Source organism: Apium graveolens, chromosome 10 (genome assembly GCF_009905375.1).
Source record: "Apium graveolens cultivar Ventura chromosome 10, ASM990537v1, whole genome shotgun sequence".
In the NCBI taxonomy this organism is placed as follows: Eukaryota; Viridiplantae; Streptophyta; class Magnoliopsida; order Apiales; family Apiaceae; genus Apium; species Apium graveolens.
In genome coordinates this window covers 125,707,553-125,720,150 of record NC_133656.1, presented here as the reverse complement: position 1 = coordinate 125,720,150, position 12,598 = coordinate 125,707,553, and the positions used below count along the sequence as shown (strand labels likewise).

The window sequence follows — 12,598 nt, the reverse complement described above, 5'->3', positions numbered from 1 at the left end:
GAGGTGGAGGATAGACCAGTTTCTCCCATGTATTACCCTCAGAAGGAGTGTGTTCCACAGTTTTCTTCCTTGTTTTCACTTCTGCATCCTTCTGCACATCTTCTTCAGCCACAACTTCATCTTCCAAAACTTGAGATTTTTTAGGGTTCACAACCTTCCCAGACCTCAATGTAATTGCCTTAACCTGCTCTTTTGCTTCCTTCTTGCCTGGAACTTCTGTGTCACTAGGGAGTGTTCCAGGTTGTAGATTCAACAAGGCATTGACAATCTTCCCAATTTGATTCTCCAAGATCTTAATAGAAACCACTTGGCTCTTGCACATGAACCTTAACTCCTCCAATTCAGATTTTTCATTAGATTATTGAAGTTGTTGTCTTGGTGCATATTGCGGTTGCTGAAAACTAGGAGGGTTGAATTGCTTTATTGCATACTGCTGATAAGGCTGTGGAACCACATCTTGAGTGTTGCTCCAGCTGAAGTCAGGATGATTGCGATTATTGGGATGATAGGTGGCTGGAACTGGTTGCTGTGACCTCTGAAAGTTGGTCACAGATTGAGCTGATTCACTAGAAATAACACAGTGCTCCGTCTCATGCGCACCAGCAAAAAGCTCACAAACACTAGTGATCTGACTAACTCCATAATTAGCCAAAGAAACCACCTTCATCATTAATGCCTTAAGCTGAGCAGCTATAGCAGTAGCTGCATCTATCTCCAGAATTTTTGCTACCTTTCCTTGATGTAGTATCTGAGAAGGGTTCTGGTATTCATTAGCAGCCATCAGTTCAATCAACTCATAAGCTTCATCATAGCTCTTAGCCCATAAGGCTCCACCTGATGCTGCATCAAGCATGGGTCTAGATTGTGCTCCCAAGCCATTATAAAAGCAATTGATAATCATCCAGTCAGGCATCCCATGATGAGAACACTTTCTAAGAATCTCCTTATAACGATCCCGAGCTTCACATAAAGACTCTCCCGATTGCTGCGCAAATTGAGTAAGAGCGTTTCTGATTGCAGCTGTCTTTGCCATAGGGAAGAATTTAGTAAGAAACTTTTGAGCAAGATCTTTCCAAGTAGTAATAGAGCCTGGTGGTAGAGAATGCAACCAACACTTAGCTTTATCCCTTAGGGAGAATGGGAAAAGCCTCAGCTTAACAACATCTTCAGAAACATTGTTGAATTTGAAAGTATCGTAGATCTCGATGAAATCTCTAATATGCATCTTGGGATCTTCCGTTGAAGAACCCCCAAACTAGACTGAGTTCTGCACCATCTGAATCGTGCTAGCTTTGATTTCAAAAGTGTTTTCCGCGATGGCTGGTCTGACAATGCTAGACTGAATATCGTTAATCTTCGGTTGAGAGTAATCCACCAAAGTTTTCGGATTTGTTACTGGTTCTCCCATTGCAACGATCACTGGTTCTTCAACTTTCTTAACTAAGACTTCTTCTTCTACTTTTTCCTCAACAAGAACTTCTTCTAGTACTTCTACAACTTCTTCCTCCGCTTTATCTAGTGTTCTCTTTCGAGATCAAGAACGCGTTAGCATAAACGCTCTCTAGAGTACCTGAAAAAGCAACAGGCAAATAAGTAAAATATGCGAGTCAGTGAACTTTAACGACCACTAATGTCAAGCACATAAACTAAAAATTAACACCGAGTCCCCAGCAGCGGCGCCAAAAAATTGTTGGGACGAAAACAGGCGCTAAATTTACACGCAAGTATACGCTTTCACAAGTAATATAGAATTCTTTCTAGTTCGTTCCCATAGACACTGGTTTAGGTTAACTTCAATCTATGCACTTATGCAACAATGATATGGCTATCGTTCAATGCTAAGACAAATAACAATTTGGGTTTTGATTAAACTAAGAGATTATACTAACTAACACTAACTAAGAGAATTGAGGTTGAATTACTTATATTAGATAAACATGGGATTTTAACTTCATTACTACTTCATTCAAAGTCATTGTTCTTAACCTTAACATGCAATGATGATGACAACTAATCAGATAACACAAAGCTAGTAAACACCAACTTTCGGTGCACGAATATTCTACTACCAGACATCCATCAAAGAGATAGAAGCTGAATAGACATCGATTATATTAAGATCCTATATGCCTATAGAATTTGATAACATAAATGTTTAATCCGCAAGTTATCTATCGTAATTACACAGGGTAAGTAAGATGGTTAAAATTACCTACGAATCGTGCATAACAAATACATGAACCTATGCTAGCATGGCAAGTTCTAAACCCCTATATTCAATTTCGCTTCAATAGAGATTAACACGCTATCTTATAAGTTCGCGATGCTCATAAGACGAATAAGCACAACCAATACTATGATATTATCCAATCACCACACACTAAGATATCGAAACAAATTAACTATTAAAATCTATATGTAAATCCGTTAGAACCCCACGATAACGATTAGTTCATAACCGAACTCATCATCATCGTGGGTTTCGATGAAAGCATGGTATGATAAGCTATGTCTTTATAAACTGAATAAATAACCAAAGTATGTAATCAAGAGTATTAGGTTCAACAAACATGATTCTGAAAAGCCAACCTGGCGTGGCTGCTCTATGAAGCGGCGCAGCCGCCCTGACAAACTGTAAACCGAGCGCGACCGCTCTGTACTTGGGCGCGGCCGCCCTGTGTCTATCAATTCGTGCCTTTATAAAGCGTTCTAAGTGGAGATAAATGCCACTTAACAATGGGGTAAGGGTAAGTCTTAAACCTCTTCATCATAAATGGAGTGATTTTTAGACTTACAGTTACCTTGTTCTTTGTAGTAAGTGAGCCAAATATAATTTTGGACACTTGCTTACAATTGCCTATTTTTGTACTGTCTATACCATTAAACAAATGTATGTCTGCTACTTTATGATTTAAAGTAGACATAATAAATCTAGGAAAGAAAATTTCCTAAACTCTTGTAGCTAGGGGCATTGTGAGCCTGGTGGCAAGTTCTTCCAGGATCAATAAACCAACATTCAAGTGTCTTGCACCTCCACCAGATTTTCAGTTGGAAGACCCAAATCTGCATTCATATCTAACTCATTGAACTCAATTTATTGGCCTCTAATTGAGCAATTCACCACCATAGATACAGAGTTGTCATTCATAACTGTCCTCACCACAACAGTTGTCCAGAATTCATGCAGAACATTCAGTATAGGATTGGGTTAGCAGTTAAAGCACCTGCAAGATATAATTCAGAAAAAAACTTGACAAACCCCTTGAAAGAATCAGGGGCCTGATTAGCATCACTAAAAGCAAGGTAGTTAGTTCCATTCTTGGGGATATCAGCTCTAACATTGTTGAGTGCCATTGTTGTTGAGTAAGAAAAAATGGGTAATAAAAATGAGAGAGAAAGAGCTTAAAAAGCGAGAGAAATCGGTTTGGATTTGAAAATTAGGTCAGTTAGAGATCTCGAAGGCGTTAAAATGTGTATGTCGAGATATCTGGGTATTTATAGTAAAAGGTAAATGACTTGTCGAGAACTCAAAATAAATATTTGGAATTTGTTTATCGAGAAGTCATATTAAAGAAAATAAATACATATTGATATGTCATATTTCTGAGTCTTATCAAGAACTAGAAAAAGATTTATCGAGATGTCAAATAAATACCCAGTTTGTCCAAAATGGACTGAATTGTGTCCAATTTTTATTTGAATAAATCAAAATAAAATTAGAATGATTTTGTCAAAATTATTTTACTAAAATAATTTATTAAATTAAATTATCTCAGTTCTGAGTTATTTATAAGTCTAAAATTGTACTTGTAGAGAACTCTGTAAGTTGACACTCATAGAGAACTCTACAATGATTTATCGATAAATCATAATGAAGCTTATCGAGAAGTCCCTCGAGAGGTCAGAAAATTGACTTATCGAGAACTCACTCGAGAAGTCTTAAACTAACTTGTCGATAAGTCAATTAGACTTATCGAGAACTCAGTTCTCTATACTTTTGATTACTTTGTTTCTGTCTTGTGCTAATTTTACATATTAAAAATGCAGATCAACATTTAGACAGTTTTCTCAGAACTCTGAAAAATTCCAAGTTGAATGAAAAATAAAATGAAAAATAAATATGCAGAGAAATCTGAAATATTTATAGTTCATATTTCAATTAATTTCCAATTAAATCAAATTAATTTTGATTTACTAGAAATTAATCTGCTACAAAACATTAGCCGAGTTCTTGCCTTAGGATGAAGAATATAACATTCCAATTTCACCTACAAGTGTAGTGAAAGTTGCTTCATCCAAAGGTTTACTAAAAATGTCAGCTAATTATTTTTCTGTTGAAACAAAAATGAGCTCAATGGTACCATTTGCAGCATGTTCTCTAATAAAATGGTACCTTACATCAATATACCATGTTCTAGAATGAATAATGGGATTAACCACAATAGATATAGCACTAGTATTGTCATACATAATAGGGATTTTGTGTCACACTAGGCCATAATCCATTAGCTGATTTCTAATCCAAAGCACTTGAGCACAGCAACTTCCAGCAGCTATATATTCAGCCTCGGCTGTGGAAGTTGACACAAATTGTTATTTCTTGCTATACCAGGATATAAGTCTTTGTCCAAGAAACTGACAGTTTCCACTAGTGCTCTTTCTGTCAACCCTGCATCCAGCAAAATCTGCATCTGTGTATCCAACAACTTCAAAACCAGTTCCCTTAGGATACCATAATCCCAAGTTTGGAGTCCCCTTCAAATATCTGAAAATCCTCTGCACAACCATCAAATGTGATTTCTTTGGATTGGTTTGAAATCTTGCACACAAACATGTAACAAACATGATATCTGGTCTAATTGTAGTTAAGTATAACAAATATCCAATCATTCCTCTATAGCTTGAAATATCTACACCGTTGCCCTTTTTGTCTTTATCCAACTTTGTAGTTGTACATAGGTGTAGATGCAGGTGAACAATCAACCATCCTAAACTTTTTCAATAGATCTTTGACATACTTAGTTTGGCTGATAAAGATTCCATCACTTCTTTGAATGACTTGAAGTCCGAGAAAGTAACTCAATTCCCCCATCATATTCATTTTATATTCACTCTCCATAAGCTTGGAAAATCTTTGACACAGCTTTTCATTTGTAGAACCAAAGATAATATCATCCACATAAATCTGAACTAGGATCATATCATTACCATACTTCTTGTAGAAGAGGGTATTATCTATTGCTCCTCTAGTGAATCCATGTTTGATTAAGAATTATGACAGTGTGTCATACCAAGCTCTAAGTGCTTCCCTTAGTGCATAGAGAGCCTTGAGTAGCTTGTATACAAAATTTGGAAATTCTGGATCTTCAAAGCCAGGTGGCTGTTGCACATAAACTTGTTCTTCCAACTCACCATTAAGGAAGGCACCCTTGACATCCATTTGATATACTTTAAAATTTGAATGTGTAGCAAATGCAAGAAAAATTCTCATTGCTTCAAGTCTTGCAACTGGAGCAAAAGTTTCATCATAGTCAATTCCTTCCTCCTGTGAGTAGCCTTTTACAACCAACCTTGCTTTGTTTCTGGTAAAAATTCCATTTTCATCCATCTTGTTCCTGAACACCCATTTTGTTCAAATTATACTTCCGTTCTTTGGTGCAGGAACTAACTCCCAAACTTTGGTTTTTTTAAACTGATTGAGCTCCTCTTGCATAGCAGATATCCAATCAGGGTCCATTAGAGCTTCTTCAATTTTCTTAGGCTCCATTTGTGACAGAAGGCATGCATGAAGGCATTCATTAGTAGTAGCACTTCTAGTCCTCACTCCAGCAGTAGGATCACCAATAATTGCATCTTTAGTGTGACTTCTATCCCACTTTCTGGTATGAGTTTGTTGACTTGTGCATTCTTCATTTCCTTCACCATTGGCATGACTTGCAGTACTTTCTTCTCTTCCTTCCCCTGAGTTTGTGCTATCAAATTCAAGTGTTTGAGATGAGCTTCCATTTTTATGGTTCACTTATCCAGTAGCCTCTTCATCCATTATCTATTGTGTGTTGATTTCAGCTTCATCTTCAGAATCACTATCAATTTAAAGATTTTCAAATCTAAGGACTTTAGCTTCATTGTCATCAAGGCATTCCAAGCCTGGACATTTATCATCATCAAAAGTAACATATGTGCTTTCTATAATCTACTGTTCAATCACATAGACTTTGTATGCAGTTCTCTCCAATGAATATCCCAGAAAAATTGCTTCAAAAACTTTAGAGTCAAATTTTCCCACATATTCAGAGTTATCCTTCAAAACATAGCACTTGCTTCCAAACACATGAAGATGCTTTATAATAGGCTTTTTTAGACAGGATTGAGTAGGGTGACTTGTCAAGATTCTTGTTAATGAGATGTCTGTTTTGAGTATAGCATGCAGTGTTCACAGTTTCTTCCCAAAAACTTGTTGGCAACTTTGCATCTTGCAGCATTGTTCTATCAACCTCTACCAGTGTTCTATTCTTTCTCTCAACTACCACATTTTGCTGAGGTGTTCTAATAGCTGAGAATTCTTGAACAATGCCCTTGTCTTTGCAGAATTCAGGTAAGGTTGCATTCCTGAAGTCTGTTCCATTATCACTCCTCAATCTTTTCACACAATTTTGATCTTTAGACTGTTTTTCAATCTTCTTAATGTGCTCATTTATGATGTGTGGAGTCTCATCTTTGGAGTGCATAAATTCTACCCATGTGTATATTGAGTAGTCATCCACCATCACAAGTGCATATCTCTTTCTTGAAATTGATAGGACATTAACTGGTCCAAATAAGTCCATGTGAATAAGTTGCAAAGGTGCACTTATAGAATTCACAGTTTTACTCTTGTGACTTGATCTTTTCATTTTTCCTTTTTGACAAACATCACAGACTTCATCTTGAGCAAACTCCAGATTATGCATGTCTCTCACTGACTCCTTTTTCACTAGATTGTTGATTGTCTTGAAATTCAAGTGAGATGGCTTCTTGTGCCATGGATTGCTTTGTTCTAGAGATGCCTTGGTGTAGAAGAAACAAATTATATCCTCATTTGATGAGTCCAAGTTTGCAACAAATAAGCTTCCCTTCCTTGCTAGTTTCAGAGCAACTTCACCAGTCTTTTTGTTGATATAAATGCATTCTCCTTTTTCAAATGAGACCTTGAATCCTTTGTCCGCAAATTGACTAACACTAAGGAGATTCACTTCAAGACCAGCTACCAGTGCTACATCTTCAATGACAATATTTCCAAAAATCAATTTGCCATATGCCATAGTGAACCCTTTGCTGTTGTCTCCAAAAGTCACTAATGGGCCAACCTTTTCCTCAAACTGTGATAGCAGGGCCATATCACCTGTCATATGTCTTGAGCATCCACTGTCTATGATCCATATGACTTTCTTCTCTTTTCCCTGCACACAATGAGGATTAAGTGTGTTTAGCAACCCAAGTAGCGTTGGGTACTTTCTTCTTGTTAACAGACTTGATAGAGGTAGAGTTTGATGATTTAGAAAGAATAGAGTTCATTGAATGATGTGCATTGTCCTTTTTAGCTGAAGACTCAATATTGATTTCCTTAATATCAACTCTCAGCTTGTGGTAACTTGTCATTAATTTCATGTTACAAGATATGCAATCAAACTTGTCATAGAATGAGTAGGGATCTTCATTTTTGCTTAATTGTACTTGCATGCTCCCACTCCTGGCTTACTAACAACCTTTTTGTAAACGTGAGTTAGATGATTCACAGAGCCACATTTTTGACATTACTTTCTTGGAGCATCTGCAACATAAGAAAAATTGTTGCTCTTATTTATCCCAATCTTCCCATTTATATTCTTCTTTTTCTTTCTTGCATCTTCAGTTTTTACTTCCTTGACAGGTGTCTTGGAATCTTGGTTGACCATGGGCTTCTTTTCAGCTTTGGAAGTTGGAGTTGTTTCTGCATTTTTCTTCTCATTGTCTTCATCAATAATTTTTTGCTTTATGATCAACTCTTCTTCACTGAAATCTACTTCACATGCTTTGAACATAGGTGAACCAACCTTTCTCAACATAGCCGGGACATCTTCATTTTCAGTTGCTTTTCCTTTACCACTTACAACTTTCTTGTTGCTATTCAAAGCATTATAATTAAGACCAATAGCTATGTTAGCACATGACTTGTTCTTCTCATGGTACTGACCAACCAACTCAGATGCATTCCTGAATGATTTCGGTTTCACCTCATTCTTTTCAATCTTCTCTCTTAACACAGCTTCAATCTCATTGGCACACTTCAGCTTATTTTTCAAATATTCATTTTCTTGCTTGATTGACTCAAGCTCCACAATCAGCAGATCCATCTTTTGCTTCTCACTCTGAAGCTTCTTATTAGCTTTTGTTAGCCTACTGACTTCCTCGGTAGCTGCTACCAAACTAATGTGTATATGAAACATCTCCGCACTCATCTTTTCTACAGACTCCTTATATTGACTAGCATTTAAATCAATAGTGGTTAGAGTTAGTACCTTTGATTTTGAAGGGGATGTTTCTCCATGCTCAAAAGCCATTAGTGCATAGTTTCCAACTTCTACATCCTCCTCATCAACATCAGTATCATCCAAACTCTTTCCTTCTACAATATATGCTTTTCCCAGACTGTATCTTCAAGAGAGCTTCATACTTTGCTTCCAGTTCCAAGTAAGCTTTATCCTTCTTCACCTTTTTAGGCTTTCAACATTCAGTAACAAAGTGACCCAACTCATCACAATTGAAACACCTTATCTTTGATTTGTCCACAGATCCAGTTTTGTAGCCACCTTTGCTAACTGAATTGTATTGAGTTTTTGGTTTCAGTTGTTGCTGTTGGAAGATTGTCCCTTGCTTTTGAAAAATCTTGGCTTCTTGAATCTTATGTTGGAAAATTTCCTAGCCAAGTAAGCCATAGATTGGCCCATTTCATCTAGCTCATCCAAGGTGTAATATTCATCTTCCTCCAGCTCCAACACAACTTGCTTCTGAGGTTCTTTGTTATTTTTTTCATAGCTTGAACAATTGAACTTGATCATCTTGTTCATCTTCACTTTCTTCTTTGTCATTCACAATCAAAGAACTTGAACCATCAACAACATGACCATGGTGTACTTTTAATGACTTTTTTGCAGCATTTCAAGTTCATAAGTTTTCAAGATTCCATATAGAACTTCCAAAATTATTCTGCTTAAATCTCTTCCTTCTCTAATAGCTGATATTTTCTGTTCAAGATGGTCAGAAAGAGCTAGCAGGAATTTTAGGTTAACCTCCTCAGCTTCATAATATTTATCATGTAGCTGCAAGTCACAATTTATTGAACCTTTCAAAAACTTCAATAATTCATTCTTTTGGTTTAGCCATAAACCCCTCATACTGAGAAACCAGAATCCTCCTTTGGTTTGACCTAACCTCATCCGTTCTTTCACAAAGGATCTCTATCTTCTCCCATATCTTTTTGGTTATGTCACAGTTGATAATGTTGTTGTACATTACATTGTCAATGGACTCTATTAAGATCAGCTGCAAGCCATTATCTAGAGAGACCTTTTCTTTTTCAGGTTCAGTATATTCTGAAGGATCTTTAGGAGCATAATGTGATGGAATAACCATGTCTCCATTTGTAGATTTTTCAACTTTTACCATGGGAGTGAAAGGTCCATTCTTGAGGATATGAACGTATAATGGATTGGTCATCCTGATGAACAACATCATTTTCTTTTTCCATAGTATGTAGTTAGATCTGTCAAAGGTAGGAATTTTGATACTGCTAAGCTTCTGTGTATTCATTCTTCCAAGATCTTTAATATGTTTGCTTTCAGATTTTGCTTTGATACCACTTGTTAGATAATGAATACAACACAAGGGGGTGAATGTGTTTTAGATTATTTTTGAGCTTTTTAAACTATTATGGAAGTGGTGAATAAATTAGTCTAACTTGTAGAGATAATATGTTTCAATAGGATTAATAAAACATGCACATGAACACACTATCTTTCAAAGCTCACTTAATTTTATATAAAAATCAAATATGTCTTGCTACAAATTTCTGGGTTCTTTGTTGATAAAGAACTCAACTTCTTTCTTGAGAGAGTTACAAGATTTTTAGATCTATTTGTCACCTCTAAAATAAAGCATCCATTGTTTACTTTATAGAAAGTAAACACAGGTTTTACACAGCATGCAATAGCATGTACTAAACCCTACTTTAAGTTAACTAAAACTTTTATTTCTAGCTTAGTGTATCTTTTCAAATCGTGCATGTCTGTGACTTTACTTTGTCAGTTAATCTTGGTCTTTGATCTTGTACTCTTCGAGCTGCTTTTGTAGACTTTTCAAATCAGTGATTGCTTTGTTTGTTGATTGATAATCTTGGATCTTTTAACTGGTCTGCATTTTGTACTTTGAGTTTTTCATCGTGATCTCTAGTTTGAACTATAGAGAACTGCCATCTCGATAAGTATAATGACTTATCGAGGTCTCGGAGTTCTCGAATGTGAACTTGACTTGTCGAGATCTCTGAGTTCTCGAATGTGAACTTGATTTGTCGAGATCTCTGTGTTCTCGAATAAACTTGGCTTGTCGAGGTCTCCAAGTCTTTACATGTAAAATTAACTTGTCGATATCTCTAATCTTCATATCTTCATTTGGCTTATTGATATCTCTGAGTTCTCTAATTTAGAAATGACTTGTCGATATCTGCAATATTTATATCTTCATTTTGGCTTGTTGATATCTCTGAGACTTCTCTATGTGACTTGTAGATTTCTTGACTTAAAATATTTTTCCCAAAACAGATTTATTCAACTCCAAGCTTGGCATGATCTTCTTCCAGAGTTTATTCTTAGACTTGAGACTGTTTACAGAAAATACTCCATTCTAATCCATTGATAATTTTACAGACTCGAGTTATACAATACAAAGTACAAACTTAGATTATCATACAACTTATTTAGGGCTGTTAATTTGACTTAGTCTTGTTATTGGACATGCATGTCTTGCATAACACTTCTTAATTTCCAAGTATCACCCAGTTATTCTTCTTTAATTTCTACATGACGTATAATATTATATGTATTATTTTATCCATTTTTTAATTGCAATTCTTATATTGATTTAAACTCAATCTTATTTCTCATATGACTCAATAATATATTTTAATGAAATAATAAAATTTTGAAATCGTATTATAATTATAATATTTTTATTTATTATAATTAATAATCTTTATTAATAAGTGAAACACTTTTTTAAGTGGTACTTTGGTTTCACCTCTTCTTCGTCTCATCAACTTTTGGTTTCACCTCTTTTTAAATTTCATTATAACTCTAAATGAATAATTTTTATTCTTTTTTTTACTTCTATATGACTTATAATATTATATGTATTATTTTTCCGGCCGTTTTTTAATTGTAGTTATTATTTTGATTTCAACTCAATAATCATATTTCTCATATGACTCAGTATTATATTTTAATAAAAGAATAAATTTTTAAAATTGTATAATAATTATAATCTTTTTTATGATCATAAAACATATATCGTACCTTTATAAAAAATCCCTTTTTTAGATTGTCCCAAATTTTATATTACCTTATTTTTGTTCATTTCATATTTTGGTTTCACTCCAATCATTCTATTTCTGATAGAACTCTATATTATTTTATTTTTAATGTAACTAAATTGTTGAAATCGTATTATAATTATTTCTATTTTTATTTCAGCTTAATAATCCGATTTCCGATACGACTCTATATAACTCTATATTATTTTTAATGAAATGATAAAATTGTTAAAATTATATTATTATAATCTTATTATTATTATTCTAATACATATAATGTATTTATCACATGTATATTATATTTTTTTTACTTTTCTTAAAATAATTATAAATAAAAAAATAAAATTAACAATAACTTTAATTTTCGAATTGTTCTCACGTTTATTTCACCTCTAGATTCATATATTTCGTACGGTTCTATATTGATTTCCAATAAATTATATGATTATTAGAATTATATTGTAATTATAATTTTTTTTTAATAATCAATTATATTGTAATAAATAATATATTTAGTTATTAATACTGATGTATAATAAGAAAATACATAGATCACCCCACTTTTAAAACTGGATTCCTGAAAATACATATTAGCGTGGAATAGTGGTTGAAATACCGACCAACTTATAGGTACTAATATTTTATTTGAATTATACGCATGTTCCTTAAAGTTTTGAATTTGCTAAATACGAATGGTCAACATGCGTATTATATATTAAAATAAAATTATAAAAACATGAATTTTTGATATGTCTATGCCTAGATATATACAAAATATACATCTTCGTGATGTATTACCCACATTCGTGTTTAGTGGGTCTCTTGGGCAATTTTCAACCACTACATAGTTTAGGTTAGTTTTCCGAGTAGAAATTAAAAATTTTGACATTACCCCTATACTAATATGATTCTAAAAAATTATTTAAATAAATTAACTCGGTCATGCTTGGCACGGGTTATGAAATAGTATAACTAATTAATAAGAGTATCAGAGCA

The 12,598-nt window shown here is 34.3% G+C and overlaps 1 non-coding gene across 1 annotated transcript; it reads left to right on the top strand.

The window, feature by feature from the left end:
- The first annotated feature begins 911 nt into the window (after nucleotides 1–911).
- Nucleotides 912–1,018, top strand: LOC141694971 (small nucleolar RNA R71). The gene has a single exon (XR_012564248.1). It is a non-coding gene; the product is annotated as a small nucleolar RNA R71 (small nucleolar RNA).
- Nucleotides 1,019–12,598: the final 11,580 nt, after the last annotated feature.